The 21,007-nt window shown below is 40.1% G+C and overlaps 1 non-coding gene across 1 annotated transcript; it reads right to left on the bottom strand.

The window, feature by feature from the left end:
• Window positions 1–7,277: 7,277 nt before the first annotated feature.
• Window positions 7,278–7,384, bottom strand: LOC115802236 (U6 spliceosomal RNA). Its single transcript, XR_004022656.1, has one exon. It is a non-coding gene; the product is annotated as a U6 spliceosomal RNA (small nuclear RNA).
• Window positions 7,385–21,007: the final 13,623 nt, after the last annotated feature.

The raw sequence follows: 21,007 nt of genomic DNA, 5'->3' as shown, positions 1-21,007 counted from the left end.
TAATTACATATGGTGATGGCTGAATATTAATCTCTTCCCCCTTTTAAAAGGAAAATGTCTATTTTTGCCTGTCATTCAGAGTTTTTATAAATTCTTCAGATTTGAAGCAAAGTCATCCAAAAACATGCTCCTACCCCAACCCTACCTCTGGGTTGCCAACAGTCCATACGAATAGGAGGTAGAATGACAGCAAGAGACCTTGGACTCACTAAGTGTTTTATGAGGGCTCCCATTTCCAGAAAAAATGGATAAATTTGTTTTCCAGGTCCACTCTCTTTCCACACGTGTCCATGATGAAAGAGGCAGGCGTTTCTTTTATCTTACCGAGAGCGTTGTGTTTTAGAAGATACAGAAAACAGAAGACAATTTTTAACAATGAAGTTAATGCTTCCCATGTTAAATTACATTGTAAAGTAAACTGCACCAATCTAAAATTATCTAAAATGAACGTAGCTATGACACCATCACTTATTAGTTTATCCCTGACAGTAGAGTATCCAAACATGTAAGGAAGCAGTTTTTTCTGTCTCTTTATTAGCTCCTGATAGGTTACTTTCTCATGGAGAATGTAAGAATCACTGAATTCTGGTGAATTCTGCTATCTTGCAGTCAGTAAGTTTACTGCCCCTCTTTTCCTCCATTGCTACCTATAAAGTTCCATGTTCCCAGGACCCAGCGGAGGTATGAGGAAGGATCTGGGGTGTGTACCAGGGAGTTATCTAACAGGGCACACAGAGAAGAGACAGGTTTATAGAGCACAGCACAGTCAGACAGTTAGAAGTGACAGAAAGAATGGTTTAAAGACGTAACTTTGGCTCTGGACTCAAACCGTAATGAGAAAAAAAAGAAACCTCGTCTACAACTTCGCACATGCAGACTGCCTTTCCAATGCTTGGGTAAGTTCCTTGCAGCCTTAAAGGATTCGCAGACATAGTATTTTCCTTACTAATAAATGGTTTGTACGATTCAAATCGTTTTTCTGAAAGCCCTTTGAGCTGGAGAGCACACAGAATTACCGTTTGCCTGGTCCTGAATCAGAGCCATCAGGTAGAGTAAGGTTGTATGTCAGCGCGCGGATCAATTTGTTTTATGATTCACTCAATTCATCCTAATATTTCCCTCTACTACTTGACTCTCCAACGGCATTGATCTGTTCTTTCCCAAAGCAGGGGATCCAGATCTGAATCGAACCTGTCTCTGGCAGTCACAGTCTCTCCAGGAGACGGTTCTATTTAGACTGTTTCATGGGCCGTCTAGTTATTTGTTCATTGTTAGGGATGGTGGGAGAGACTATAATAGCCGAGCAGCCTCAGCTGGCTGCTGGATGGAAGACCAGGGCTGTTATTATTAAAAGGATAGATGGTATATTCTATGCCCTATGGAAAATAGTTTGATAATACATCTTGACCCAGAACTTATTAAAAAATCCATTACCTTTTTAATTCAAGTTCATAATGCCCTTTGGAATTTCAATTTAGGCATTTCTTACCAAAATAATAGGTAGCTTTCTTACTGGACACGGGAAATAGAGTGTCTCCCACTGACAATTCTAACATGATGGTTATTAATTTATTATTGACGAATTCGTCTTCTTCAAAAAAAAAATAAAATGATGGGGGTGCATATCCTTTTCTTGGGAATAGACCTTAGATCAACTTGGCCGTTTCCTTGTGTTAACCTTATGGTGGTGCACAATTTCTATTTATTGGGCTGTTAATCTTTGCCTAACAGGACCGAGATCAATCCCTTGGATTGTTCATAAAATCCACACCCTGAGGACAGTGGACTTTGAAAAGAACTGTACACAAATATTGAGAAAGGACGGCAACGTACGCAGAATCTGGAAGATCATCGTCTCATCTGCAATATCAAAGATGGCGTGTGGCCACCTCTGTGGCCAGAAACCCAACCCCTACACCCCTTCCAACAATACACATACAAGACAAACACGTGCCCCACCAAAAATAGCACCACTGGGTCTGATCTGTTGTCTTCCCACACACCTGGCTTCAGACTGTTCTTGTGTTGGGGGGTTGGGCCCATCAGTATATCTTGGTACCACTGCATGGTGGACCTCCTGGAAGCCCAGCTGGTGGACTGGCCATGGCATCAGCCACTCAGAGCATCCTCCCATCTCCGGAACCAGGTTGATCTCAAGCCTTTTTCCCCCACAGTGTTCCTGAGTCTTTTAGGTCCCTCTTGGATGTGCTGACACAACTAAACATTCTCATAACTGTGATTAAAATCAGCTGAAGGCAAGGTGGTACCTTCCCCACCCTGTGCCATCCAGCTAGTGAAGGTCTTTTCGAACTGATTCTCTCTCCTTCTTTTAAAGTAATCTACAAGCAGAAAATTGTTTAGCTCAGTATTGGGTGTTCTGATGATTGTTCTAACTGACCCAAGGAACTAATGAATCCAGTCTAGAGATGTAGCGTGATTACGCAAACTTTGCTTATTACTTCACTGAATTTGGGCCACAGATTCTACACATGCATCTCATGGGTCAAGCGTGATTACAATTTTTGGCACAGCCTGGAACTCTTGGAAGGGCTTCAACCCATCACAAATGTATCGTTATTAAAAGGAAAGCATCAAAACAGCAGGTACATCTCTACGGTGATTCTAAGAAATATGTAAATTATCATTTAAATGACTCTACCTGTCTTTCGGGGGAGAAAACCTGAGACAATCAGTTCCGTGTTGGAGGAACATGTGTTCGACACCCTCTCATTTCTGGGCTTTTAATGAGTGGTCAGTGGCCTTTCTTCACGTCTCAGCCCCAGCCTTTCCCAGGAGGAAACGGTGAAGAAAACAAGTCCATTTAGCATGAATGCCCCAGAGGCAGGGTCAATGATGTCTTTTGTGGGAGGGAGGGAGTGCTTCAAGCAGTTAGCACTTAGGGACACATTAGCTTTGTCTTAAAGGTTCCTCCTTAAAAATGATGGGAAAATTACTAAGGGGGAAAAGGAGGAGAGGGATAAATTGGGAGATTGGGATTGACATGTACACACTACTATATATAAAATAGATAACTAATAAGACTTGCTGTACAGCACAGGGAACTCTACTCCATACTCCGTAATGACCTATATGGGAGTAGAATCTAAAAAAGAGTGGATACATGGATATATATAACTGATTCACTTTCTTGTACAGCAGAAACTAACACAACATTGTAAATCAACTGTATTCCAATAAAAATTAATTTAAAAAAAAATAAGGGACTTCCCTGGATGTCCAGTGGTTAAGACTCCGAGCTTCCACTGCAGGGGGCATGTGCTCAGCCCTGGTTGGGGAACTAAGATCCCACATGCCACAGCCAAAATAAAATAAAATAAAACCATGGGATAAAAGAGAATGTACCCTTTTGCCTTAATTTCTTTCTTCATCCATGTTCTCATAATGATGTTCCACCATCACTACTGCTATTTCTTGAAGAATGTGGTTTTCAGCACGCTTTCAGCCTTTTCCATTCTTTTTCCTTACAGTGCCCTTTTATTGTTATTGAAGTGCAATCATCCATTTCCCTTCTAAGAAAAATGACTTTTAAAAAATTAATGAGGCGATGTTTTCCCCTTGTTAATTTAGAGAATACGAGACTGAGAAATTCCCCAGTAACTCTGCAGAGAAAGTCAGAAATAGGTGAGGTGCATTGAGAGTAGGTCTCGTCATATTTAAAGGAAGCTTAAGAAAATGTTTAAAGAATGGAACATAATAGCAAGAGCAGGGCCACCAGCGGTGGGCAGATGTGATGTGTGTTAGAGAGCCTGGGAGAGGTTCTAGAATCAGAAGGCCAGCCTTCTTTTTTTGTTTTTTTTAATTTAACTATGGTTTATTTACAATGTTGTATTAATTTCTGCTGTGCATCAAAGTGATTCAGTTATACAAATATCTATCTATCTATCTATCTATCTACATGCTTTTCCATTATGGTTTATCCTAGGATATTGAATATAGTTCCCTGTGCTCTACAGTAGGACCTTATTGTTTATCCATCCTATACGTAATAGTTTGCATCTGCTAAGCCCAAACTCCCAGTCCATCCCTCCCCAACCCCCTCCCCCTTGTCAACCACAAGTCTGTTCTCTATGTCTGTGAGTCTGTTTTTGTTTCCTAGATATGTTCATTTGTGTCATATTTTAGATTCCACATATAAGTGATATCATATGGTATTGATCTTCCTCTTTCTGACTTCACTTAGTATGATAATCTCTAGTTGCATCCATGTTGCTGCAAATGGCATTGTTTTGTTCTTTTCATGGCTGAGTAGTATTCCATTGTATATATGTGCCACATCTTCTTTATCCATTCATCTGTCAATGGACATTTAGGTTGCTTCCACGTCTTGTTTACTGTGAATAGTGCTGCTATGAATATTGGGGTGCAGGTATCTTTCTTAATTATACTTTTGTCTGGATATATGCCCAGGAGTGGGATTGCTGGATCATATGGTAGCTCTATTTTTAGCTTTTTGAGGAACCTCCATACTGTTCTCCATAGTGGCTGCACCAACTTACATTCCCACCAAAAGGGCAGGAGGGTTCCCTTTTCTCCAGACCCTCTCCAGCATTTTTTACTTGTAGACTTTTTTATTGAACAAATATGTAAGACTAACAATCGAGTATAGGGGATAAAGAGCAGTCAGCCTCAAATTTCTGTGGGCCTGGAATTTAATATATACGCTTCAATATTCAGAAACCTAATAAGAAGGCAAATGACCAGCAGTAAGTATAATGCTGTAAATTGCTTTAAAAATGAATTCTTATCACAGCTAAAATAGTAAGCCTAGCAGAGCAACATGAACAGCTTAATTGGTAAACTGGTAAATGCTGTGAAAGTCAGAAATACTCACCTATATTGACAAAGAATATTTGGAAAGGAAAATATAATTTGAAGATATTTCTTTAGCAGATTTGCACAAAGCATTCAGTAATACCAGATCTTCTCACAAACCCAGTCAAAATATTTCAATCTAAGTAGTGATTTCTTTTTTTTTTCTTTTCTGTGATTTCTTTTGAATCATGCTATTGAAGAAAGTATTCTAGGGTTTCCTGCAGCCATGCCTCAGAAACACTGGCCCAACTCCTGTGCACATGAAGAACTGAGGAGCAGCACTGGAAAGGAACTGCATGCCAGGTGGCTAAGAAGATAGTAATAACCATAGCCAGCTCTTGTACAATATTACTGTGCACAAGGAGCTTTTTAAAGCACTTCTTATATATTAGCTCATTCAACCCTCCTAACAATTCCATGAGGTCTATATTTTTATTATCCCCATTTTCCCAGTAAGGAGATGTACCACCCATAGCTTAGGTGGCTCACCATGTTTAAACAACTAGTCTGTAACAGAGCTGGGATTCAACCCCTGGCAGGCTGGCTCCAGCCGTCTGTGGTCTTTCCCACTATACTATGTTGCTTTTGAAATTTGTCATAACCTTTTTATACAGCAATATATCTCTGAAAGTTAACAAATTAAAAATAATGTTTCTTACCCTGTTGACTTCTTCTCAATGCTATTTTCCACTGAAATTAATAATTAAATAGTTTACTTCACTGGCAAATATCCACTAGTATGCATTAATGAGAAGTCACATTACTAACAGTTTTTTCTCTAAAATGAACATTAAATACTCTATGAAATGTAGGTATGGCAAGTTAATCCATACAAGAAACGGGTACAATTTACTTTAGAATAAATTAAGTGACATTTAATCTATTCGTTTGGGTCAATATGCAATTCTGTGTAATTTGCCAAAATGACGGGAGAAGTGGAAAACAGAATAGAAAAGAAAATCTACCTTTATACTACGATAGAACGTTATTAAAAAATAATAAGGGCTTCCCTGGTGGCGCAGTGGTTGAGAATCTGCCTGCTAATGCAGGGGACACGGGTTCGAGCCCTGGTCTGGGAAGATCCCACATGCCGCGGAGCAACTGTGCCCGTGAGCCACAACTACTGAGTCTGCGCGTCTGGAGCCTGTGCTCCGCAACAAGAGAGGCCGCGATAGTGAGAGGCCCGCACACCGCAATGAAGAGTGGCCCCTGCTTGCCACAACTAGAGAAAGCCCTCGCACAGAAACGAAGACCCAACACAGCCAAAAAAATAAACAAACAAATGTGGGGTTTAAAAGAAAAGAATTTAAAATAATAATAATAATAATAAAATGAAACTAGAGACGGCATCTTCCTCAGGGCAAAAGGCAGTTCTGTTCACAGACAGGAGGGAGAGTTGACATCTCCCTGACCCAGCAGTGGTCAGGCATGCGTGCTGCCCATCAGCGAAGACCGGGGTTCCCTGAGCTTAAGGTCCCTCTCCTAGAACAGAAGCCACTGCACGGCCAGCTAGCTCTTCCTTGGCTGGAGGAGTCGGGGCTCTGGGAACGAGGAAGACAGTGGCTACTTGGTGACTTGCTGATGCTGTGAATTCCAGGCTGGCCTTCACCTCTAACCAGGAGTCATGACGTTGCTGCCTGTCACACAGCCATCAGTTGTTGACCACCTTCTACACATCCGCCGCCTCACGTCGGACACGTAAGCTCAGTGGGAACCAGGTCCTGGCCTATGTGTTTACTGCTGCATCGGCAGAGTCTAAACACTGCGTGTTCACAGTGGGCGCTCCATAAAAGCTTGCTAAATGATTAGGAGTTATGTATTCCCATTGACTCATTTAAAACTAATCAACGACCAACCATAGGACTAGATCTGTAGACTTCCGTACAATCAAACAAATTTTACGTTAGACGGTTTTTGACTTTTGTTATTACTTCTAAAATACATATTCTAACGATTAAACCAAAAACTAATAATAATGTAAAAGTATGGAATTCTTACCACATGACTCATTATTTAAGAACTTAAGCACAATGTAAATATATTTTAAAAAATTTTATTGGAGTAGAGTTGATTTACAATGCTATGTGTTAAGTTTCAGGTGTACAGCAAAGTGCATCAGTTATACGTATACATATATCCACTTTTTTTTAGATTCTTTTCCCATTTAGGTCATTACAGACCACTGAGTAGAGTTCCCTGTGCTATACAGTAGGTCCTTGTTGGTTATCTATGTTATATATAGTAGTGCGTATATGTTGATCCCTAACTCCCAATTTATCCCTCCCTCCTTTTTCCCCCCTGGTAACCATAAGTTTGTTTTCTGCATCTGTGACTCTATTTCTGTTTTGTAGATAAGTTCATTTGTACCATTTTTTTAGATTCCACATATAAGCGATGACATATGATATTTGTCTGACCTACTTCACTCAGTACAACAATCTCTAAAAAATATGGAACACTTCACGTATTTGCATGTCATCCTTGCACAGGGGCCATGCTAATCTTCTCTGTATCGTTCCAATTTTAGTATATGTGCTGCTGAAGAAAGCACCACAATGTAGATATACTTAACACTACTGCATCCTTAGAAGCAGTTGGGATGGTAAATTTCATGTTATGTGCTTTTTACCACCATTAAACATTTAAACTTTTATTAAAAAAAAAAAAAACTTGGACACCCTCAAGAAGTAAATCTCTTTAGTATTGCATGCTGCCCACAGAATCGAGGTGACATTGCCTGGTGCTTTCGTCACCCACAGCCGGCCCGCCCCCCCCCCCCAGGACCCCTGAGCCTTTACAAGGAATCAGGAAGCTCTGGCTTCTCAAGAGAACTCTCTGGATTCCCCTTAGGCTTAAACATTTTCCCCTATTTTTCCACTGGTCACCTTTATCAGACCGTACCAGCTCTCATCCTGGTCTCTGTGGGGAATATGGACTATGGGAGATATGGAAAATATAAAATATGGAAACTACTTGTCAAAATTCACTGATCAGCAAAGATATGGTTCCCTCTAAGCAGTGCTGTAAAATGTATCAGTGCTCACAGATACATCACAAACTTTGGGACCTATACACAGCTTTGTTAACGGTATCAGAACTGGCAGGCATGAGCCTACACGGGAAAGGACGCGGGCAAAAGGAGATGTGGAAGGAAGGAAGACAAGGGGAAGGAAGGAGAGAGATCATAAGAGGAACTGGGGTAGCAGGGCAGCAAGTCAAGGTTTAATTTCCTTTTTCTCAGAGGTACAAGTTTGCTCACTCTCCGGTACATGCTAAAATCAATGGGCACTTCATAAAAAGGAACAAAATAGTGACATTTGCAAAGATGTGGATGGACCTAGAGACTGCCATACAGAGTGAAGTAAGTCAGACAGAGAAAAGCAAATGTCATACAATACCGCCTATATGTGGAATCTAGAAAAATGGTACAGATGAACTTATCTGTAAAGCAGAAATAGAGTCACAGATGTAGAAAACAAACGTATGGACACCAAGGGGGGAAGGGAGGGTGGGATGAATTGGGAGATTGGGATTGACACATACACACTATTGATACTATGTATTAAATAGATTAATGAGAACCTGCTGTATAGCACAGGGAACTCTACTCAGTGCTCTGTGGTGACCTAAATGGGAAGGAAGTCTAAAAAAGAGGTGATATATGTATACGTATGACGGATTCACTTAGCTGTACAGCAAGAAACTAACACAACATTGTAAAGCAACTATACTCCAATAAAAATTAATAAAGTAAATAAATTTTTTAAATTAATAAAATAAAATAAAATCAATGGGCACTTTCAAAAATGAAAAGGTCCAAAGTGGACCCTTTTCTCACTGAGCCTGTATCTTCCTGACCTAATGTCCTGGCTCCTTCAGCAGCTGCCAATGGCAAAGAGCCCCAGACTGGGCACCTTAAACCACAGATGCTTATTTTCTCACAGTTCTCGAGGCTGGAAGTCCATGATCAAGGTGTAAGCAGCTTTGGTTTCTCCTGAGGTCTCTCTCCTTGGCTTTAGGCAGCTGCCTTCTCTCTGTGTCCTCACATGGTAGCCCACCCATCTGCATGTTGTCTGTGCCCTAATCTCTCCTTCTTATAAGGGCACCAATCGTTTTGGATTAGGGCCCACACATATGACCTCGTTTTTCCTTATTTACCTCTTTAAAGGCCTTGTCTCCACACACAGTCACATTCTGAGGTGCTGGGAATTAAGACTTCAACATATGACTTTGGAGGGACACAGTTCAGCCCACACCTGCCTCATCAGAGTTACTGAAGGGGCCCAGGGCAGCATTACAGGTCAGCCTGTAGCACCTGTCAGAGCCTTCCCAGTAAGTCTACTTATGGATGAACTTTTTTCTTCTTCTGGACCTATTCTGCAAGCCAAAGAAGAGAAAAGAAAAAACTAAATTAAATTAAATCAGAAATAATGTAATAGCTAGATGTAGGTGAATTTACTATTTTGACTATTTTCTATTTTCCCTATTTTGAGCTATAATATATGGACCTGGATTCTTCCCTAGAATTTTACTCTTTTGACACTTTCTCCTCCAGACCTAAAGGGGTTGTACTGATGTATTTAATGACACTGCATCTTGGGATGCAAACTATTTAAAGGAGAGGAAAAGAGAGGGAAAGGAAGTGTGAAATATTCACATAACATCTTTGTTCCATTTGAGTAATCAGGCAAAACAGAGAAAAATAGTGCTATTGTGTTATTGTAATAAGCATTCTTAAAATTAAAACAAAATAAGTTTTCTCCTTAAATAACTAAAGTATTTCTGCTGCAATTGTAAGTAACTTGCAATTTTACTTGGGGCGGTAGTAGGGCGGGGGGTGGCGTCAGGAGTTGCAAAAGTTCCAAGAGGCTTGAAGCTTCTGCCCTCGGGAAGCCCACCTGTGGTCTCCTGAATTGCTTTATTTTCCCTCCACCTCACCCTGTAACGTATCCTGTTCTATGTTAGGTGTTCTCTCTCATACCATAAAAAGAGTGAGAAGTTTCAGAGTCAAACAGACCCCTTCCTGAATCTCAGCTCCACCGCTAGGTAGCTCTGTCACCTTCGTTAAGCTTCCTAGTCCTTCAAATTCTCAGTTTCTTCACCTGCAAAATATGACTAATAAAAAAAAAATTAAGACTTCCTGAAAACATAGAGTCCTTACCTTACTCTTCTTTAAAAAGTTTACTTTAAATGTACCTTTCCAAAGCCCCCAAAGGCTTTTGTTCAATAATCCTCCTTCAGTTATTCAAGAGTCAACCAACCCATTTATAGACGGTTTGAAATTTGTAGCTTCTTCCACCTGCTTTGCTGTTACTGACCCACTGGCCTGAGTCACCATCAGGTGCACAGTTAGAGCAAAGGAAATTAATCAACAATTACATTCAAAGCCGGGGAATCCTGAGAACAGGAGACAAACTATCATGCATGTTTCAAAGACACTATCCTCCCTAGAACCCATTACTATTCTTCACAAAACTTCCAAAAATATTTTTCTTCTTCACCTTCTCAGACCCCGTCTTCTCTTCTTACATCAACTGCACCGTGCAAAAGTCTGCCTGTTGGTTCCTGTCTCAAAGTGGATTCCTCTTTTATTATATCTTTTGTCCATTTGAAACATCTTGCTTGTGACACAATATGTTATCATAAATGTCATCATCAAGAAAGCATCTCCAATGTAAGAATGATATTACCACATAATGAAAAGATAAACACACAAAAAGAACTGACTTGAGCCATCCATAAAAGCTCCTCTTTTCTCTCTGGGCCATTTAAGCATTTTTATTTTCACTTTGTATTTACATAGCTGTCAAGTGCACCCAAGAGGAGCTCTCCAGGTTGAACCTGGAGGACCTAGGAAGCTGTTAGTCTCTGCTCTCACTACAGGTGGAGAAGCCAGGTCCACATAAACCAACCACACATGAGCCACCACACAGCCACATGACTCAGGACCCTATTCACCAGCATCACTTAAAGACGGCCCACGCAGGATGTAAGATAAAGAGCACGTTTTAAAGGGGCCATGATCTTCACCCAAAGGTAAGACCAGATCTCTTTGAAATGGAGGTTCATAGCAGACAGTGTAGGTAGTGGGCAGAAAAGACCCCCACCATCTCAGAATGCTGCCTTCTTCTCTCCACCCCTGCTCTGGCTCCTTCCCAGGCATTGGTTTCTCCTTCAAAGAAAACTGACTTTTCACTGAAGTTGAAATAATCAGGTGTTGTACACCTTATTGTCCAAGTAACATATGCCTACTTACTTGCCAAGCAAAGTCTTGCCAATATTTTACAATAACTATAAATGGATTATAACCTTTACAAACTGTGAGTCACTATATTGTACACCTGTAACATATAATATTGTACATCAACTATACTTCGATAAAAAAAAATAGATATCTGAAAAGATAATGGCTTTGGCTTAGGAAAAAAAAGAGTCTTAATGTAGGCACTTTGTGCTCATCTCTAAAAAGGATGTTATTGTCCATATCTCCTGTATCAGTGGAGAAAGAAGTCCTTCCACACAGAAGCAAGTTTGTCTGAAACTTGCTCGGAGCTGGTGAGTGATGATGCGGAGGCTCCCCTGAGCTGTAGCTCTTCCGTCTCACCATGGGGAGACATTCAATATAAGGGCTGAGTTATCAAACCAAATGATTTCTTTAAAAGTGAGTTCAGGGCAGCACCATCAACGTGGTGCCACAGTAGCAGTCCAAGACTACACACCTGTGAGTGATGCGGTCACCATGGGAACCGTTTGGGGCTAGAAAGAGTCTGAGTCATCACCCCAAGTCCATATCTGAAAAGGCGTTGACCTTGGATAAGTCAGTCACTTGGAGACCAAGCCTCTCCTCTAAAATGTAAAATCATGGAAGTTGCCCTCTAGCTGACACTGATGTTTTATGTGAAGCACAGTGACCTTTGGGAAAATAAGTTAGACTCTAGGGAAGAAAGGAGCTGTGTAAATCCAGGGTTCTAACACAACTAACCAGTGTATATTGATGTTGTTACACAAAGGCTAGGTGATCATGTCCCTGGCACCATACAGGATACTTTATGGAAAGTATTCTACAGATTCCTTCAAACTCACAACAAGTTGAAATGACCTGAAAGTGTCTCAACAGAGACTTAGAGAGGCATAGATTAAACTGCAATACTTAGAAAGAATCACAAATTCCAGATGCCTCGTAGGAATTGTACTCTAAATTCTCCATCAAACAGGGAATCTCCAAACTGAGAGGGGAACAGAAAGGGAATTCAGTATAAATATGATTATTTTGTAGCTCTTGTGATGCTCCTAAGTTGGCACACTGATGTATTTAAGACATGTGAGGCACAGTCCTGGAACTTTTGGGGGATTGAGGGAGCTCTTAGAACTATTACATCACTCACATTTGATCCAATATGGCACGGGGAGAACTGACCATCCACATGGTTCTTTGGGATATACTGTGAATGAAATAGTAAAATACAATCTGGCCTAGTGCACAGTTTGGCAATCTTTCAGCAGAGAGGGATGCTAAGCTGCTGACTACTGGCACTGAGAAATAGAGGGGGTGTGAGTGGGGAAAGCAGCGGGCCCTTGGAAGGTCCCTCTGTTCAGAAATCCCTTCCTAATTCAAGTTTCATTTGCAATAAACGTTCTCCTTTTTTTTTTTTTTCTTTTGGCCTAGCCACTCAGCATGTGGGATCTTAGTTCCCCAACCAGGGATGGAACAGGCGCCCCCTGCATTGGAAGCGTGGAGTCTTAACCACTGGACCGCCAGTGAAGTTCCATTTTGCTTTTAAAATACAAAGATTCCTTGAGAAGTAGTTCCTTCGATCAGCTCAATTTCTGGCTCGGTATAGGTGGGTCTCAAACTGAGAGGAGTTTTGCTCAGGGACCGGTGGGGTGAGGGGAGAAGGATCGTTTGGAACATGAGCCACTTTGGAGGCAGCGAAACCTGAAGGGCTGTGAAGCATTAGGCACCGTGAACAGTCAAGGGCTTCGAGAAGAGGGGGACCAGTCAGGGGAAGGGGGTGTCGAGCCCCGGGGGACGTACAGTACCAACCCGGCAGGATGTTCCAGTACAGCTGGCCTGGAGCCACTGAGAATCCTTCCCTGTGAGTCCAGGGTCCCCCGTGTGGAGGAATGTTGACTCCTGTCAAAACGAACCCCTCACAGCTCTTGTGTCTGCCTGACCCTAGGCCTCTGCCAGGTAGGATGGTTCAGATTTGCTTTCACCTGTCTGACTGGGGTACTTGAAGAACAAACGATTGAATTAGAGACACAGACGTAGAGAACAAACGTATGGACACAAAGGGGGGAAAGCGGGGGGCGGGGTGGTGGGATGAATTGGGAGATTGGGATTGACATGTATACACTAATATGTATAAAATAGATAACTAAGAAGAACTGCTGTATAAAAAATCAATTAATTTAAAAAAAGAGTTTCTGAACAACGCTAGAAATTTAAAATGATAAGCGAAAATCCCATAGGTGACTATGTTCTTGTAACCTCTTCTGTCAAATAAAAGTAAGCTGCTTTTGCGTACATTTTTAAGAAATAAGAGTCTTGGGGCTTCCCTGGCGGTCAGTGGTTACGACTCCAAGCTTAAACTGCAGGGGGTGCGGGTTCGATCCCTGGTCGGGGAGCTAAGATCCCACATGCTTCGCCGCAAAAAACTAAAACATAAAACAGAGGCAATATTGTAACAAATTCAAGAAAGACTTTAAAAAATGGTCCACATCACAAAAATCTTTAAAAAGAAAAAAGTAAGAGTCTTAATGCCTAGAAATTCAGTGTTATTGGGAAAGTCACGTCGTCCTCTGCAGAATAAGATGCAAAATGATTTTAGTAGAGATCTAGACCCTTTTTTGGAGGTTTAAGAATAGGGGAGCAGTAGAATAGATTACTCCCAACCAGGCAGACTCCTAGGATAATATGCATTATCTCATAATCTTTTGGAAAGAGACAGAAAGCTCATCTTTTTTGAAGTATGTGAATAAACAGAAGGAAATAAAACAGCAAGCCTTCATAAAACTCATTTCTTTTTAATCTCACAAATATTTAATTATTTGTATAAAAAATAAAAATTTTGCAAGGAAGAAAAAAGATATGCACTATCTCATGTAATCTCCACAGCAGCCTGTGACATTGCTATTAGTACATCCATTTTTTTCTTTAAATGAGAATAGCATTTTAATCAACCAGTGGCTATTTAAGCCACCTCAATTTCAATTTACCAGCATAAAGTAATACACTTGATCTACACAAAAGCAACACAAAGTAAAATCTTATTAATTTCAATGCATTAATACAACAGGATAGTTATTTACTTATATTTTGCAGGAGTGTAGTTACTGTATCTTCAGATATATCTTCCCGTTCTTGTGAAACACTTATTTTTGAATGTGTGCTTTCTTCTTTGTCTTTATTTTTTTTATTAATTTTTATTGGAGGGACTTCCCTGGTGGCGCAGTGGTTAAAATCCTCCCGCCAATGCAGGGGACACAGGTTTGAGCCCTGGTCCGGGAAGATCCCACGTGCCTCGGAGCAACTAAGCCTGAGTGCCACAACTACTGAGCCTGCACGCCAAAACTACTGAAGCCCACGTAACTAGAGTCCATGCACCGCAACGAAGAGTAACCCCTGCTCACCGCAACTAGAGAAAGCCCACACAGCAATGAAGACCCAACTCAGCCAAAAATAAAAATTAAGAAAGTAAAACTTTTATTGGAGTATATGTATACGTGTGGCTGATTCACTTTGCTGCACAGCAGAAACTAACCCAACATTGTAAAGTAATCCATTTTTTTTTATAGATCCAGAAACTGAAGCCTAAAGAATACCTGCACCAGGTACCACAGCCAGTAAATGCTGAAGCCAGAATTCAAATCCAGACAGTGTGAGACAAAAGCTCACACGCTTAACCAGGGTTTGGCAAACTTTTCCCATAAAGGGCTTGATAGTAAGGATTTTCAGCGCTGCAGGACAGTCTGTCTCACAACTATTCGAGTCTTTCATGGCAGTGAGAAGGCAGCCACAGACGATACATAAACAAATAGGCATGGTCGTGTCAATAAAGCTTTATTTACAAAAGCAGGCAGACAGAGGACTAGATTTGGTCCATGTGACTCTGGAGTGCCTGACTTTAACCACTATTATATGATGCTGCCTCTTAGTATATTTAATTTTATTCTGAAAAGCTGAAATTATTTGTTGCTTCTGTATCTTGGTTGCTACGTGGCACACACTGACCTCCTTGTTATTCTGTGAAGTAGCCCAAGATACACTGGAAATGCATGGGTCCCTTTTATAAAAGCTTGGTTTTTAGCAACTGCTGCCATTTGAAGTGTCTGTTGGGAAATCCCATAACCTACCTTCCTGAAAGAGAAGCACAGAGGCTATATTTTATACGTGAGCAGTCCTCCAGGACGCTTGATAAGCAAGAAAACACTCTGTTAGCTCAAAAGCCTGCCCCCCCCATAGGGCATCCAGCTTGGTCGTTAGGGTGCTTGTTTCCAAAGATCAAGCGACAGTGTAATACAGCCTGATGATCCAGGACAGATGTGGGGATAAAGTCTAAGCTGAAAATATTACTGGGGGGCTTAAACTAAGATCAGAGGCGTTTCCACCAGGCATGTGGTTAAGTTGCAGTTTGGAAAATGTGCTCTGTCTCGGACGATTTCCACGTCCCACTGAACTCCCCACCCCACATTTGACACTTACAGCTGCAGCGGGAGGAGGTCAGATTTACAAGTGGTGTTGACCTCGTTGTCAAGGGAAGTAAAGTCAATTTGGTTGCTCTCTCCTCCCTTTAACCTGACAGAAGGGAAAGGGCTTCTGCCAAAAATCATGAAGCTGACCCCCGTGTGCTCCAGCAATTTGGCATTGTGTATTTATATCTCTATTCTACACTACCTCTTCTTTGAAGATGGCTGCATGCGTTTTGTTTGGGCGCTGCATATATGCCTATGTCCTGGAGAAACTAGGCATTAACAATAAATTGTTCACACTGACAAACTAGCAAAGACGTTGGCCAATCTACTTCCCAATGTATTAACTCCTAAATCATGATATTAGTATTTAAGCATTGCAGCTAGGTTTGCAGTTTTCTTTTTCATATTCTCTCTCTCTCTCTCTCTCTCTTTCTCTCTTATTCACTACCTGGTTACCTTGTTTCTATAGCTACTAATAGCAGAGCTACCTTCAGAACTATAATGGAGTTTGCCTCTTTCATTCTTATTTTAAAGAAGATAGAAAATTGAGTCCTTTAAAACTTAGTGAATTCCTGCTTTTTAATTGCCCTGCTTCTGATGGAAAATCTACTTTACCATACCTGATTTTATATCATTTGAAATGGGGTTGCCATCTTATACGCATTTAGATGATGGGACAGATAAAGTTATCTTCTCTTGAACTGAATTCTGGAAAATAAACAATTATCCTCATTTCCAACAGGAAGTGGTAGATAATAAAATCCACCTGTATTTGCACAAATCTTTTAGGTATCACTCTGAATTAAGAGAAAATCTGTTATATTCACTTGGGCAATTTCAATTAAATGTTCTTTTTTCAAAAGTGCCACACTGTGTACTACAAATAAAAACGGCCCTGTTTTTGCCTGGAAGGCAGAAAATAGTCCAGCAAATTTATGGGAAAGCAAATTTTTTTCTATCGATCAATCCCTAGAGGGGCATTAACTACTCTTAAGGGAGCTTATTGCAGAAGACGGCGTAAGTGACATGCACAAAAGGCAGGCTAAGGATGCTGAGAAGTGGAGGAGAAAATGGAAGACTTTAACATTACATCCTGGTCGTACCAAGGTCCATTGACCCTGTGTTCATTCCAGGTAATTAATTTACAACACGTTAAAACCTCGATGTGAAGAAGGCTGTTATGCGTCGAACGTGTAGGAATAAAAAGTGTTATTGATTTAGGATTTCTATTGTATCATGTGCTGACAGAAAAAACCTCCTCCACCGAGTTACGGCTCAACGATGGAACAAAGCTTTGCTGAAGGACGAAACTGCCCAAGAAGTGCACTCTGGAATACACTCAGCTGGAGCGACACAGCCTGCAAGGGATTCTGTGGGGTGAATTAGGAAGCATCATTAGAACCAACCCATGCACCTAATAAATATTGATAAATAAGTACTCCAGAAATCAAATTTGGGGACGTGATAATGATCTTCTTTACAGTAAAGGTCTAAAATATCCCCTCCGCCCTCTGCCAAAGCCAACCATTAATATTAAATAAAATATGAGTATACCATTAATTTTAAACACCTGACATAAATCGAAGCTCTCTTCCTTTTGAAGTGTAGAAATTATAAGGGTGAGGCCACACAAGCTTGAAGCCATGATGATTTGAAGAGACTAAAAGAACTAGTTCTAATTTTAAAAATTAAGTGGCTTCATTAGCTAGTAGAACAGGCATATTGGGGGAACAAAATAGACGATGACTATTTGGGGTCTTCTTTTGTGTTTCCATACAAATTTAAAAATTTTTGTTCTAGTTCTGTGAAAAATGCCATTGGTAATGTGATAGGGATTGCATTGAATCTGTAGACTGGCTTGGGCAGTATGGTCATTTTAACAACACTGATTCTTCCAATCCAAGAACACAGTATATCTTTCCATCTGTTTGTGTTGTCTTTAATTTCTTTCATCAGTGTCTTATAGTTTTTGGAGTACAGGTCTTTTGCCTCCTTTAGGTAGGTTTATTCCTAGGTATTTTATCCTTTTTGAATCGATGGTAAGTGGGAGTGTTTCCTTAATTTCTATTTATGATATTTTGTTGTCAGTGTATAGAAATGCAACAGATTTCTGTATGCTAACTTTGTATACTGCAACTTTACCAAATTCATTGATGAGCTCTAGTAGTTTTCTGGTAGCATCCTTAGGATTTTCTATGTAGAGTAAATCTACTGCACTTCAATTAAAAAAATACCAATGAGTAAAATTATTTGTCAACTCCTCGGTGACCAAGGACAAGTCACTGAGCATCTCTGAAGCCACAACAGTTGCATCTAATAAAGCAAAAATAACACGCACTCTATTTGACTCATAGGGCTGACAGGAATAAATGAGATAATACGTATGAATGTGATTGAAAATAGTATTCAATCCTATTTAAATGTGTTACTGAAATTATTTTATTTGAAAATTGATTTTTAAAGGAAATAAAATGACAAGGACTTTTTTTTTAAAGGTGAAACGTTCTACATATGGCTTTCTAACGTATCACAAATTCTCTCCATCTTTTCCTAATGATAATTTAATTTAATCTAAAAGGACTTATTGGGGAATTTCCTGGAGGTCCAGTGGTTGGGACTCCGCGCTTTCACTGCCGAGGGCCTGCGTTCAATCCCTGGTTGGGGAACAAAGATCCCACAAGCCATGCAGCACGGCCATAAAAAAAATTAAAAAATAAATAATAAATAAATGGACTTACTTTAGATAGAAAAAGTAGTACAGGATGAAGGTGTACATAACAGAGACAGAATAATAAAGTTACAAAAAATATTACTTAAAAATTTGGGTGCCCATAACTCCATGGGTCAAATTAATATGACTTGAGTTCTTTCATTAATTCAAGGTCCTCTGTATGTATTAAAGGACTCCATCACATGTAATCTCCCAAATGGTTTTTCCTTCTTCTCCATACTACCTATCCAAATACCTTTTCTGCATGTAGCATTTTCAAACCTACAATAGAAAAATGACAGAACCATCAGTAGGGAATTATACTGATCCTTATAAGTTCTTCCTATACTAAAAATAGGATTGCTATAGAAATGCATTGTCCAATATGATAGCTGCTAACCACGTGTGGATATTTAAATTAATTAAACATTAAAAATTCAGTTCCTCAGTCACCCGAGCCATATTTCTAGTGCTCAACAGTTGGATGTGGCTGGCTGGTAGCCACAGTATTGAATGGAGCAGTTATAACATATCTGTCCTCACAGAAAGTTCTAGTGGATGGTGCTGCTGTAGAGGGTCTTTGAAGTCATCACCCCAGCTCAGCATCTCTGGGTATCCAGCCTCAGCCATTTCTATGGCAGTAAGCTCTTCTTCCACTTCTCTGAGGAACACTGTGAGGCCCTGCCCTTCCAGATCCTCAAAGCCCGAGTTTCTTGCAGGGTATGAAACAATTAAATAGTTTTATTTAGTGTTTCTAATAGTCATAGCACCTGTGGAGAACCATGGTTATGAGGGTAGGAGCATTTATGCAATGAGAAAAAAATCAGAAATAAAAAAGGAAAATTGAGTAAATAAATGGTCTACCTAGGTTTTCTGGGGTCTACCTTTTAAATGGCCTCCTAAAACTTAGGTGATTTTTTTGAACACTAAATAGATTTCCCTGAGATGGTAAATGTTTGTGTCCACTGTACTCACAGGCTTGGTGACATCACCGAGAAACTGTAAAACTTGCAGAGAGATAAGAGTCAGAATAACATCCAAATAGCTGAGAGGATGCACTCATTAAAGACCTACCAGCCAATGAAACCGATGAAAGCATGGCTACTGGCATAACCAGAGTGAACAGTTTAGAGAGGAGCAGAAGACAACTAGCATTTACTAAACGCCTAGTATGTATTCACATACTATGAATTGGGTACAATAAATCCCATTTAGTAGAATAGAAAACTCACGTTTGCAGTAAAATGTTCTCAAAGTCACACAGCTATCTGATGTATATACTATTTAAATCTATATCTATCCAGCTTCAGGGCTCTTATTTTTCCATAAAACTTTAAAGACCTACAAAGGGAATACTACTGTCACTGAAATCTGGGATTCCTGCCTTCTAATCATGGACGAAATTAGACCTAAGACTTTCCTCAGAGGACAGTTGGCTAAGAACAAAATATACCATAAGGTGAAAATGTAAGGGCAATCAAACCTAGTGTGCAGAAATAGTTCACAAATACGCAGAGTTGTTTAAAAGCAAGATACTTCAGGAGCAAAGAAGCTTTCATAACAAAGGTTTCAAGGTTTGTATACTACTACTTAGATGCTGATCAAATTTAGAGGGGATCTTTCACTGTAGCCAAAAGCGAGGGTTGACATAGAACTCAAAAAAATCTAATAAGGAAAAAGGGTATAAGATAAGGTGATGGAGTGAGCATCTGATTCCAGGAAGCACACTATAGTCCCTGGTAAGTGGATATAGAAATGAACAAGACAAAAACAATAATACCCCAAATGCCTTGGAAACACGTAGATTAACCATAGCAGTTTGAGGATCTTCTCAAGGAATTTATATTTTCCAAGTTGAAGAACTCATTTCTGCTTGAAACCGTCACGGAGTAATTGGAATTGCCCTCCCACTGTAAACAGTTAGAAAACTGGGCAAAGTACATGAAATAACCGTTTTCAGGCCCCAGACATGGAAAGCGCAGGACTGTGTCTCTGAGAAAAGGAAACAAACAAGGTGACCCCTACAGTCACCCCGGCTGTCTCTCTAGAGGTTCTCTTTAGATTGTAGGGCAGAGAGGGCGAGCTCAAGCAGACTACAGTGGCTGTCTAGTTGAAGAGATAGAGAAGGGACTTCAGAGAGGGTGAGGTGCCTGGAGTTTGAGGGGCAGAGAACCAGAGAGCAAAAAGATCAAGCTGGACTGCAACAACCTCTCAGGACAAAATCCAACATGCTTCAAAGGAAGACGCAAAATCAAATACTTAATAAGCTAATAGTTATAATCCTGCACCCAATAAAAAATTCTTTTACAGGCAATGATGCAGGAAAATGGAATCCATAACCAGGAGAAAAGTCAATCAATTAAAACAGACCTTAAGATGGCTGAGATGATGAAATCAGCAGATAAGGACATTAAAAGTTATAAATCTGCTTAAAGATTCAAAAGAAAACATGAACATAACGAGGAGAGGAATGGAAGGTATAAGAGGGAACCAAATGGACCTTAAAGTGGTGAAAACTACAATATCTGAATTGAAAGATTCACTAGCTAAACCAAACAGCAAATTAGATATTGCAGAAGAAAAGATTAGTGAATTTGAAGACATTAGATTAAAAGACAGTAGATTAAAAGACAGAAAAGCCCAAACTAAAAGACAGAAAGCAAAAATCCTGGGGAAAAAAACTTAAAGTCTCAATAACTTGTGGAATAATATTAAATGATCTAACAAATATATAATTGGAATTACAGAGGAAGGAGGAGGAACAGAAAA

Source organism: Delphinapterus leucas, chromosome 1 (genome assembly GCF_059928025.1).
Source record: "Delphinapterus leucas isolate spDelLeu-1000000601 "Yukka" chromosome 1, BTC_Dleu_Yukka2, whole genome shotgun sequence".
Lineage (NCBI taxonomy): Eukaryota > Metazoa > Chordata > Mammalia > Artiodactyla > Monodontidae > Delphinapterus > Delphinapterus leucas.
This window is presented reverse-complemented; position numbering and strand designations above follow the sequence as displayed.